The sequence below is a fragment of the Melospiza melodia genome, chromosome 1 (genome assembly GCF_035770615.1).
Source record: "Melospiza melodia melodia isolate bMelMel2 chromosome 1, bMelMel2.pri, whole genome shotgun sequence".
Classification (NCBI taxonomy): domain Eukaryota; kingdom Metazoa; phylum Chordata; class Aves; order Passeriformes; family Passerellidae; genus Melospiza; species Melospiza melodia.
The window spans coordinates 136,619,142-136,631,791 of record NC_086194.1 but is presented as its reverse complement, the minus strand read 5'-3'; the positions used below and the strand labels follow the sequence as shown (position 1 = coordinate 136,631,791).

Here is a 12,650-nt window from a genome sequence, read left to right as displayed (position 1 = left end):
TGCCTTTTAAGGCTAAGAGTTAGAAAAAGAGCTTTATCTAGTTGAAAAAATGTCAAGAAAAATGGCTGTGGAATGTATATAGAGCATTTTTCCAATATCACTACATAGATAGGCTTCATAAAGCTGCTAACAATTTGTGTATAAATCTTGACATTTGGTTTCATTATTTGTTTGCTTTTTATTTATATTCCTCAGTGAGCTTATAGATGTTCTCTAGTGTGTACTTTCATCAGCTTTCTTCCTAACCTGTAAAAGCTCATTTTGATTCTCCTAGACAAAGCATCTTCATCTGATATCAGCCTTCTCATATCAGTAATTCTATTTCCTTCTGTGAATGGTCTGATGATCTGACTGCCTGGTAGCTACCACGATTATCTGACACACACTATATCTGTACTGCTACTTCATTGCTTCCCACCATTAAACTGGAGGGGAAAGTGATGTCAGGAGACAAGAGGATGAGCGAATTATTTTGCATTAATAAAGCCCACAGCCATGACTGACTGATAAGGAACTAAGTGGTGATCGTGGAAGTACAGCTTCACTCTCTTGATGGATGGAAAAACGAAGGTATGTCTAAAAGTCATCGCAGGAACTGCAATGGGTCTTAATCAGGCATATCAGTACCTGATAAGTGAACGGCTTAGTGAAATGTTGAGTGAGGAATCTAAATTGTCAACATGTGCCTTGTTAATTTCACTGCATGGTGACAAGCAGTTCAGAAAGACAAGCACTGAAAGACCCTATTTATCTCTTTGGTTTGGATGTTGCTGTCTTCTTAAAGAGGCTAAGCTGAAAATAATAAGAACTACATTTTAAACAAAAATGAGTAAGCCAAATATTGGCCATATGAGAGGAAGAGGTGCAGGATCCTACAGGTTTCTGATAGGCAAGGGAAGACTTTTTGGATAACTGCTGCAAGGACAGACATATATCCTTTTTGTTTCATATCACCTATAGCAAGATTACCTTTATATAAGAACAGGAAGCTGCTTGATAATAAAATATTAGGTTTTATTTCTCTTCATATTAAAACCATAAATAAGCTTCACAAAATAGAAAATTTGACCACTCTGGCTTGTGATCATGACTAGAGGTTTGACGTTCACACATTCTGTACCTAAATTGGGAACACCAGGACTGTTTTCAGGCTCATGGGCAAGTGTGTGAGTCTAAACTGTGTCCTAAATTCAATTAACTCAGCAAAGATGAAGACAAGAGCACGTAGACTGCCACCAGCCAATGCTCTGGCTAGGTCCCCAAGCCAGAGACCCACATGCATGTGTGCCCTTCTGACTTCTGCCAGATACAACCACTGATGTGAATCCACCAGTTCTGAGAAAGATGGAGTTTGGGGTACAATGTAGTTGTTAAATGCTTTTACTCAGATTTAAAAGTTAAGTAATTTTGGCTGTATGAGAGAGCCAAAAATTTCTTCAGGTGGTATGCCACCTTTCTGTAGCTTAAATTTGTAACAAGAGTTTAAAGTAGTACCCACAATACTTTCTGATCTATTCCCCTGCAGACTTACCTTTATATTTACCATCCACTCAATTAATTTATTGTACTAGAGATTGTACTAGTTATTGCACTAATCTAATGATGTCCTATAATGAATACTAAACTGGAAATTTTGGCAGTCTCTGCTGAGAGTCTTGGTGAGAGCAGACCAATTTTCACCAGGAAAGAAGAGGAAGTAATGAGTAAGTATTTACCTAAGAATAGCATCTAGAATGTAGAAGTTTTTAGGTGAGAAAAGCAAAGAAGGAATCCAAAATACATTGTCACAATAAATCTAGCGTTCTCATCTGTTCCTGCTTTAGCATTTTCACTTGACAGATTAACAGAGATGTGTAGCATATGGATTGCTGTGCTATGAATTATTGCATGTAATATTCAGGCCTAAACCACATAACTCTTTTACAATGATCTACAATGGAAAATTGTAAGTAAATTTTTCCTACTTGGATCAATGCTAGTATTAGTGATGGGAAAATCAATTTAAGAATCAGCTAAACCCCAAAGTTCCTTGACATTCATAACTATATGGCTAATTTTATTAAATATTTTGTTTTCTCATTTCTGGTGTTGCTGGTTATAGCTCACAAAAAACCAGCTTCCCCCCCCCCCCCAAAAAGACCATACCCCAACCCCCGCCACAAGGACCCCCCCAAAAAACCCCAAAAGCTACAGAAACCATGCCCCAGTCCCCCAGTCCTTCAAGAAAGACTTTCCACATACTGTTTATGGCTAAAATTTCAATGAAATTAAATTCAATTAGAGACAGATGCATACTGACAACACTATGATGATAGTTCAATTACCATAATGCATTCAACACAGAATGCACTTGTGAATTTGTGACATGCTTTTTTCTTAAATGACCCTACTGAGAGGTTTCATAATTTTTAGCAATGCTTAACCAAGGCTCTGAATAGCTTTTACTACTGGTTTTAGACACAATGAGTAAAATCCAGGCCTTGTGAAGTAGATGCAGCTTTTATTGTGTAGGTAGGAGTCTCTGCATATTCAACTTACTGGATGTCTGCTGAAATGCAGTACTGAAGAGAGAAAAGAGTCCAGAAGGTTCCTGGAGTGTATGGAAGAGAAAACAGCTATAAAGGCATCCAGCTAGGAGAGCTGCTCACTGGTCCTGCTTTTTGTGAACAGAGAAGCACTGTTAGGTGATGTGATTGTTGGATGCCATCAGGTGCACAGTGGTCATGAAATTATAGTTTTTTTTACTTCTGGGAGAAGTAAGAAGAGGAGTCACCAGAACCTTGGATTTTCAGAGTTTGGACTGTTTAGGAGACTAATTAAGGGAGTTTCTTGGGAGGCAGTCATGAAAGGACAAAGAAGTCTAGAAAGGCTGGACATTTTCCAAGAAGGAAATACTGAAGGTGAAGGAACCTGTGGTCCCCATGTGCCAAAAGACAAGCTGGTAGGGAAGAAGAAATCCTGGCTGAACAGATTTGTCTAAAATTCAGAGTAAAAAGGAGAGTTTATGGTATTAGGAAGCAGGGCCAGGCAACTCAGGTTGTGAAGTTATGCAAGGAGTACATTAGAAGGTCCAAAGCCCAGCTAGAATTTAATCTGTATAGTGCTGCAAAAGACGCTAAAAAATGTTTCTATAAATACATCCACAACAAGGGGAGGGCTGAAGAGAATTTCCATTCTTTTTTGGATGTGGAGGGGGGGATATGATGACAAAGGATAAGACAAACACTGAGATACTTAATGGTTTCTTTGCCTCAGTCTTTAATAATACCAGCAATAAGACCAGTAAATAAGACCAGTTTTTCTCTGGTTGCCTGGCTCCCTGAGCTGAAAGATAGGTATGGGGAGCAGGATGAAGACCTTGTAATCCAAGGGGAAATGGTCAATGACCTGCTACAACACTTAAGATACCCACAAGGCTGCATCAGAATGGATGGTATTCACCCAAGGGTACTGAGGGAGCTGGTGGCTCACTGAGCCACTTTCCATCCTTTGCCAGCAGTCCTGGTTAATCAGGGAGGTCCCAGGTGGCAGGAGGTGACACCCACCTACAAGAAGTGCAGAAGGAGTAGCTGGGGCACTACAGCCTGTCAGCCTGTCAGCCTGACCTTTGTGCTTGATAAGGTCAGGAAGGAGTGAACAGATTATCTTGAGGACAATTCCACAAAAAGTGCAGAACAACCAGGGGATCAGGCCCAAAAAACATGGTTTAGGAAAGTCAGATCCTGTTTGACCAACCTTCTATGAGAGTGTGACCCATCAGGTGGATAGGGGAAAGGCTGGCTGTTGTCCATCTGGACTTTTGCAAAGCCTTTGCACTGACTCCCACAGAATTTTCCAGGAGAAACCGGCTGCCCATGGCTTGGATGGGTGTTCCCTCCACTGGGTAAAAATCTGGCTGGATGGTAAAACTCAGGCCCAGAGAGTGATGGTGAATGGAATTGAATCCAGCTGGTCACAAGCGGAGCTCCCCAGGGCTCAGTGCTGGGCCAGTCCTGTTAGATGTTTTTACTAATGATTTGGAGAAGGGGATTGAGTGTATTTTGTCAGGCAGCAGTCATTTTGCAGGCAGCACCAGCTGAGGTGGGAGTGTTGAACTTCTGGAGTACAGGAAGGCTCTGCAGAGGGATCTGGAGAGGCTGGATAGACGGCCAAGGCCAACTGCATGAGGCTCAGAAAGGCCAGGTGCTACAGGCTGAGGCAGAGTGGTTGGAAAGCAGCCCAGTGGAAAAGGACCTGGAGGTGCAGGTCAGCAGCCAGTTGAACCAGTTTGTGCCCAGGGGACTCAGGAGGCCACTGGCTTCCTGGCCTGTGTCAGAAATAGCCTGGCCAGCAGGACCACGACAGGGATGGAGGTGATGAGGCCGTGTTCAGTTTTGGTCTCCTCTAGAGAGACACTGAGGTGCTGAAGCTAGTCCACTTCATGATCTTGAAAGACTTTTGCAACCTATATAATTCAATGATTCTATATTCAGATTCTCTTTCCCCTACAGGCTGTAAAGTGAGACGCTACGAATTCATGCCATTGTCAAGGAATGTTCCTGGCACAATCCAGAGTCCTTCACACTGGATTACCAGTGTTGTGGTCTTGTGCCTTATGTCATACTCTAATGACTAAAAAAAAAAAAAATCTTTATTTGAACTCTCAGGGGAGTCTTGTCTTTCAGCATTACCCTTTCATTTTACTAATTTCCAAATTTCATTTCACTATGTTCATTTTAAACCCAAAACTAATAAAAGCTATTGAGTGGGTAGTCAGGGTTGTGTTACAAGAATTTTCCAAGTAAAGTCTATATTTAAAATGAAGTATGTGTAATTCAGTTAAAGAGAATAAATTTCACAGTTTTGAAAAAAAATTATTTTTATATGACTCATGGCCATGAAGGCAATTCCTGTCATCAGATGTACTTGGAACAGATACGGTTTTATATCTAAAATCACTGTCATTTTTATCTGCTAAAAAAATAATTTAATAGTAGTAATAATAATAAAAATAATAACAACAACAACTGTGAAAACATAAAAGCTCTCCCATTTACATCTGGGATTTTTTTAAGCCCCAAAAAAAGAGAATGAAAATGTTACTATATTGATACATACTGTGTTTTAAAAACTGCTTGAATATCACGACAGATCTAAGGGTGTATGTTGCTGGACCATTTAATTTTTTACATGGTGAGTCCATGTTGGTTTATTATAAGACATGGGGTCTATAAAACTTCATTCATGTGCAGCATCTGTCTATTGAGAAAATGCACGTAGACTGCTCTTACAAAGCCTTAGATACATTAATATCTCTATCCAAGTAAAAGTAAGTCTGTTACATGAATGAGAATTGTGTAAATATTAAAAAAATCATGTATGGTTAATTTAGCATTCCAATAATTCTGGGATTTTCATTTGGTACTTTCTCATGAGCATTTAAGTACAACATCTGCTTCTTAAGCCTAATATCTTCAGATAATGACATCTGAAAAAATTTGCTTTTTGGAGTACACAGCAATAACAAAAAGGATTATCTCAAGTCAACGCTGGTTATCTGAAGTGCTTCTTGAAGTGCAGTACCACATTCCAATATTGTGTTCACCTATTGTATCTGAAGTGTGCTGCAAACTTTGGAAATCACATTGCCTCAACCATATAAAGCATTTACTTTTCCTTCCTGCAAAACAAATAATTCAAATAACTTCTTTAATAATGTGTTTCTTCATTAAGGAAGGAAAATTTGGTACATTTCTTGGCACTGCTGATACTTGCCATCTATAAAATGTTGCCTGGCTTTCTACAAATTCTTTTCACGGGCTTCATTGCTCCTCTCTGGATAGACATGTTGCCCATTTCTGACAACAACAGATGCAAAGCTTTCAGACTCTACAGAAAGTAATGGTGCCTGACATTTCTAGGGTGAAAGTCTCTCTATGCTTTTAGCGCTAATGGAAACAGACTTTTATTCTTCTTGAAAATCCTAAGCCAGAATGTAAATGGCTATATAGTAAACCCAACAGATTCTTTTTTAATCACAGAAAATAAAGAAACCCTCTTATTGTAAAGTTATAGAAGGTTTGAAACAACCCAAGACTTTCTATCCAGAATTTGTTTTCTTTAGTACCTATTTAGATAACATAATGAACATCTACCAATATTTATACTTTATACATAAGGGGATTTGACGACATTTTGCATGACATCAGTGGCAAGTATTTACAAATGAGAACAAATCTCAGCCAGATTGGCTATAGAGATTCACAGAACCGTTTTAGGATGGTGTGTTCAGATGGCTTATACTAAATGAAAATCTCAGTTATTTTGAATTAGTCCTATAGCAGTTCTGAAGTAGATTCTCTACTTGGCAAAAGACAATTGATAAATAATATTTTGTTTCTTTTCAGAGGAGCTAAGGATCCAGTGTAAAGAATTCTCTATGTTCCAAAACAGGAAGAGAAATTTAAAATATTTTAGAGGATAATTTGAAGGGCAGGGAGTATTTATAATGGCTGTTTTCCTACCAGGGGTAAATGTATAGGCTTAGCATCTGGGAAGTGATATTTCGTGAATAGTTAGTACTGAACAACAATACTTGGATATCATCTAATATAATCTAATTCCTCTAATAACATATTTTCAGTGTGTAAAGCAGCCTCTTTTGAGTTCTTGCTTCAGGCCTGAAAATCTGTGATACTCTGTGTTTGACTACCATCATATTTGTGTCAGGCTGAAAGGGGCTGCTACAAAAGTGCTGTTATGGTGCTAAAGCCTCAACAGCCCTACACACGTATCCATCCTGACACACCTGTGTGATGTGTGTGCAAATGGACACGATGGGATTCACCCATACTTGGTGATAACTGAATACTTCACACTTTGTCACACAGTGACCTAAGTCCTTGAAAGTCATCCATGGTCAAAGTTTCAAGCTGAGCACAGTCTCGAGTTTGCAGAGGTGCTAGATTTTTGTGTGATGCCCTCAGCATTATGTGACTGGGCCTCTGCCCATTGTTGTCAGCTTTGTTGTACTGGCTTTTGGAAAAAAGTAGTTCTGCAGAGGCCAGTTCTCAGACACGAGAAACTCTTAATGTAACAAAGAAATCGGGCCAATGTCAAGAAGTTTTCAAATAAGATGTTTTAGGTTACTTAGTTCAGTGAAATGTTTTAATCTGGGCAAAGCAATCTGCAATGATTCTCAATGGGGTTGGAAGACATAAAATCTAATTGAAACAGCCCCATGAAACATATTAATTTACAAAAACTGCATGATCCATCAGAAAATTATTCTGATGGAAAAAATTCTGTGCTGGTCTCTTTGAAACTTTGCTTCAGGTAATATACAAAATATTTCCTTCCAGCTTTTGGCCTCTTAAGAAGCCACATATTGGTGTCTTAAATCGGAGTGCCACTGATATCAGGGCAATAGTTTGGTACCATAAGCAATTGTTCAGAGGTGTAATTACACAGTCATTAAAGAGGCAGATTCTGAACTGATTTCTTTTTAGCTGTGCTCTCCTGGAAGGTCCAAAACCACATGAGCTCATTAGGTATTCTTCATTTGAAAGCTAGCAGTGAAACATCTTATTTTAGTTTTTTTTTTTCACTTAAGTTTTCTCTGGTTTTGTTTCACTTAGGCTGTTTCCTTCTGACATCTCTGGGAACAAGAGCCTCCTGTGATCATCTCTAAACATTGAGTCCATGATCATCTAAGTCTTCTTGGCCTGTGGAATGACTCTTTAAAAATCTGTGTCTTTTAATGCCATGTCTGATGCTATTTGGAGTAATTTTAGAAGATCATTGTCCACCTCCATAGATATAGAAAAGAATTAGCCCAGGTATTAACCAGATGATGAGCTTCTCTCCTGCCTTTACATCCCCCATTCACTTGACTGTAGAAATCAATTTTTTCTGGTAGCCTTGATTATGTCAACAAAGTAAAGAGTTAATCTCTGCTGGGTAACTTCTTATACAGATGTCCGCACACACAGAGTATGCAGCAGAAGAAGAACAGGAAAGTTACACAGATAGAAAGCCATCAAACTCCTGAACACTGTCATTAATGCAGGATTTTGTCACCCACAGAAATTTTGGTTTCGATCTGAGTTACAATGGCCATTTCATGTCTCAGTCTTTTTGGTATTATCAGATTGTGTGTGGCAGTTTATTGGTTTCCATGGACTTGGAAAGTTTCCATTTGGGAGTTTTACACTGTACTTTTTTGTTTGTTTGTTTTGGTGGTTTTTAATTTTTAATTTTTTTAAAAAAAATTTTAATGTTCTGATAAAATTTCAGCAAGAAATTTCATACTTCAGTTTTCTCTTGTCTTCTGAGCACAGAACTCTTCAAAGTTAGCAACCATCAGCAGAGCACAGTTACATCAGAGCTCACCCGGAACAGTGAATGAGTCAGAAGGTGTCAAGTTCTTGCTCTAAAATGAACACTCAAAACTGAATTAAAGGTTAAAACTAGACAAGAGCTTACCAGAAAAAAATGGGATATATAGATTAACACATATGTATTCCGCAAATGGTCACATCACTTTAGTTCAACCTGGATCAATGGAACTTATTACATCAATCCAAACAAATTTTTTGTGAAAAGAATATTTTCTCCAAAACCAGACAGGATTTTATTTTGAATGAAATGACATTAAGTGATCCCAGAGTCATGTGAGTACTAAACATTCAAGCATTTCAGTACTTTCAGGGGAAGAGAAAAGGTATTTACTGAGGCAAAACTCCACAAAATATAGTGACTAGGAGTTAACTTAAAGCAGAAATACAGCAGTACTTTTTAAACAATGAAGTAATTTATGATACAGGTTACCAAGTGAAAAATGAAATTTTTTGAGGAAGATTTTGTTTCTTTCCAGACAAAATTTAGTATCAACCTCTGGAAGAACCCTCACTCAAGCACAGGAATGAAGAAAGCATCCTGTGCTTGATCCAGGAGTCAAACCAGCAGTATCCAGTACCACCTGAGATGCTCTAGGAGATATAATCTGGTTTCCAGACACTGTGCCACTACAGGTCTGTCTTTAGAGCAGTGTCACAGCTGCTGGTCCTGGATGTGTGTCTCGTACGCTGTGGCATCTAAACTGGCTTTAGGTGTTTGTGCGTGAGCGGCTTGTACAAGAGGAAATGGAGCTTATTTGCTAATAGTTATCTTTCCTGCATTATTTCTTACCATTTTAATATGAAAATGGGAGCCAGATTAATTTTTTGTTTTGTAACATCAAACTTGCGAATCCAGGAAGATAATCTAGTAACCTTAATTCTGGAAATTTACAAGAAGGTATATGACTTACTTTCTCTGAAATGTTCTTAATGGGTTTATTCTGTGCTACCTCATAACAAAAGTAAATTTCAAAAGAATATGCATTGTGAAACTGTTTGAATTTAGCCTTCATCTTTTGTCTTTCAGGACAGTTCAAAAATCCTTAACTCACTAGCTATCTAATGACATAACTGACTAAAGATCAAGCAATGGACACATTATTTTCCTGTTGAATTTCTTATCTGGATTTTTTATTCATTTCCAAGTAATGCTATTCATCCAGGAGAGCTCTGTGAAAATGTAAGTGTAAATGCTACACAATGTGAGCAAGGGATAAAGAGAGAAGTAGTGGATTCAAGGCTTTTGGGATATAATGTGCTGCTTTCTAGATAATGGTCTCTCGGTGTTATAAAGAAAAGCAAACATATCATTAAGAAAGAGCTCCATAAAAACTGCCTGTCAAATATCTTAAGCTTCATTAGTTTAGATTAATGACTCACTTGATCTACATGACAATAGGTGAAGCAAATCTTTGTTTATTTATTGACAATTCAATGTAACTGTGACATGCATAAACAGGCTTCCTCCTGATTAGTTCCATGTTTTAAAGTAACTTTGTGTTATAAAACTTGTTAACTACAGTATCATTTTATTGAACTCTGCTCTGTGAATGATGTGATCTACATTGAAAGGCGTCAATATTGCAGCCATTCCTGGCAGGCATTGGAGCATTATGTACACAGATTGGAGTAGATATCTCATTGTACAAATCCACGGACCCAGAAAATGTCCAGTGATTGAGACTGCACTGAAAGGACAATGTTTTATTCATAGGATCTGTGGTGCAAGGTCAGAGAATGAAACCTGAACTAAGTGTAAGGTTCAGATTAGCTTCACGGTTTTGCAGAAGACCTCCCTGAAAGTTTGGTCTCTGAAAGCACCAGTCCTTTCCCAAATATCCATGGCAAGGGTTTGTAGCACACAGTGCAGCATTTGTATGAATAAGTTGCTGGGGAGTGATTTCCAGTGTGAAGCTCCTGTAAATCTCTGTGAGAGGGAGACAGAGGAGCAGAAAGTTAGTTATATAAGCCTTTAATAACAACTTTTCCAGAAAATGCTTGTGGAGTACTGGTGTGAGGATGTTGAATTTTGTCATGGGTTTTTGTTTGTATGAAATAATTTATATTTTGTTTCATTTACAGCTTAGAAGCCATAGTACCATTGACACCCAGTGGCTCTCCCTTATCCGTGCTCCTGAAAGCACATAGCTGAAAGTGATTTTCTTTAGCAGTAGCTATTTTAGGCAGAACAGGTCATGTTGTCTCTTATGCCACTTTCATGCTTTCAATTATAAAGGTGTGTTTTCACTGACTTGTAAATTTGCCAACTTGCTTGGGCTGATATTTTATAGATTTGATGTTGACTTCAGGTTGCAACTCTTGGAAAAAGCCAACCAAAACCTTTCAAATGAGCTGATATAAGGATCAAGGTCAAGGCAGAGAAGAGGTCAGAGAAAGGAGCAATGAGAAAAAAAAGGCTTTGCTCAATTTGCACATGGCTGGGTGAACAAAGTGTCCTGAGTCTCACTATTGTTCTGCTCCTGGTAAAAAGGACAAAGTAATGGCAAACTGTTATCTCAGGGTTCTGCAGCTGACCTGCAAGAACTACTTTGCTGCTATCTGTTCTCTGATAAAGCCTCCAAAGTTCTTCTCCACCTCTCTTATTTGTTGTCACAGGAAAGAATTTCTTCCATTTTCTTCTTTTAAAAACACTCAAGAGGTCACATGTAAAAACACACATGAGAAAAGCTAATAGGATAAAAATATTAAAACAATTTTTCCTCCTAAATTGTGAAGAAAATGTCTTCAGTAAAATATGTAGGTCCAACAGTTAATCAGATTATAAAAAGGACATTCACTAAGGTGAGGCTATTGGAGAAAATACCTTCAAAATTAATTCCTTGTGTCAACATTTGTTGCAGAAGAGGCCAGAGAAATTCCTTCTCCAGAGCTACACTTTACCAGAACATGAGCTCACAGGACTGCTTTCATCAGGAATTCTTAAGCAACAGAAATAAACAACTACTATACTATTTTCTGTGAATAATGGTCTGTCATTAAAATGACTTGTGTTACCTGAAGAATGGAAAGTGGCAAATACCTCACCAAAATTTTAAAAGATTTTCTAGATTAACTCAGACAACTAAAAATCACTAAATTATATTTATGTAAGAGCAAATCTGTAGGAATATTCCATTTCGCAGACTGAGTAATAAAAGAGAAAAACATGATATACTAGGAAAAAGCCAACCTAGCCTTTGCAAGGAGAAGTCATGACTCATGTATCAGTCATCTTCAGAGGAGCCACTGAGCATATGGTTCAGGTGAAAGTATAAGAAACAGATGGTAGGAGTGGGTAGCTGGTTTTCAGAAAGAAAGGAGCTGAAACAAATTCTACATGTGAAAAATGTGCCATTCGACATATTCATAAATGGGTATTGCTTGAATGATAAGGAGAGAAATATCTGAAAATGATCTAGAATTATTTGGGATAATCTAAAGCTGATTGTGAGGAGTTGTCAAGGAGCTCAAACTTACAAGTAGATGATAAACAGTTGGATGAAATCATATGTTAAGAAGTGGAATTTAAAGCCTAGGAAAAGAAATAACCCACAAGTATTCGTAAAGGATGGCCATCAGTGTAATTACTACCATTCCAGAAAGAGATTTTGTAGCTGCAAAGTGTTCTTCAAAACTACAGCTTAGAATTCAGCAGTGTCTATAAATACAACTAGAATCTGAAGAATAATTAGGAAAATAATTAGGAGCATAACAGAATACATAATCTTGTCCCAGTGTATATTACATAGCTATTAATATTTCGAGATTTCATTATTATAAATTCAAGGATACTGGGGTTCTAGAAATGCCTGAGAAAAAGAAAAAGGTATAATATTACCAAAGATCCAGACATAGACAACAAAAATAAGCAGAGATGTGTATTGTCTTTCGCAAAGATAGAAAGCAAATAAAAATAAAAATAGAAATAAAAATAATTTGGAAAAAATAGGTTACAGCACAAGTGATGTTTGTAGAATGGAGATGATCAATAGCAAACAACTGACAGTGCAAGTAATACCAAATGAAATTGCCAGAGTGGACTTTGAAAGACACAAAAGGTGCACTTCTCATGCATAAAATGTATGGTTTTTAAAATAAGTTTAGAAGGGGACCTCAGAAATTCAGGCAGGGTAGATCCACTGCTGGCCACCACACATGATGAGCTCTAACCTCTAGAATAAGTCAGTTGGGTCTTGCTGGAGGCTGGCTCCCTCACTGCACAAAGGAGAGTGAGTCTGGGCTCACCTTCAATGCCACCCTTCTGCCTACACT

General features: G+C 38.0%; 1 protein-coding gene across 1 annotated transcript in view; it reads left to right on the top strand.

Moving 5' to 3' along the window:
• Nucleotides 1-9,370, top strand: part of CA8 (carbonic anhydrase 8) — a 78,627-nt gene extending 69,257 nt beyond the window's left edge. Inside the window, exon 9 of the mRNA XM_063169215.1 lies at nt 7,617-9,370. The gene's annotated coding sequence lies outside the window, so the exon portion shown is untranslated. The remainder of the gene's footprint in view (nt 1-7,616) is intronic.
• Nucleotides 9,371-12,650: the final 3,280 nt, after the last annotated feature.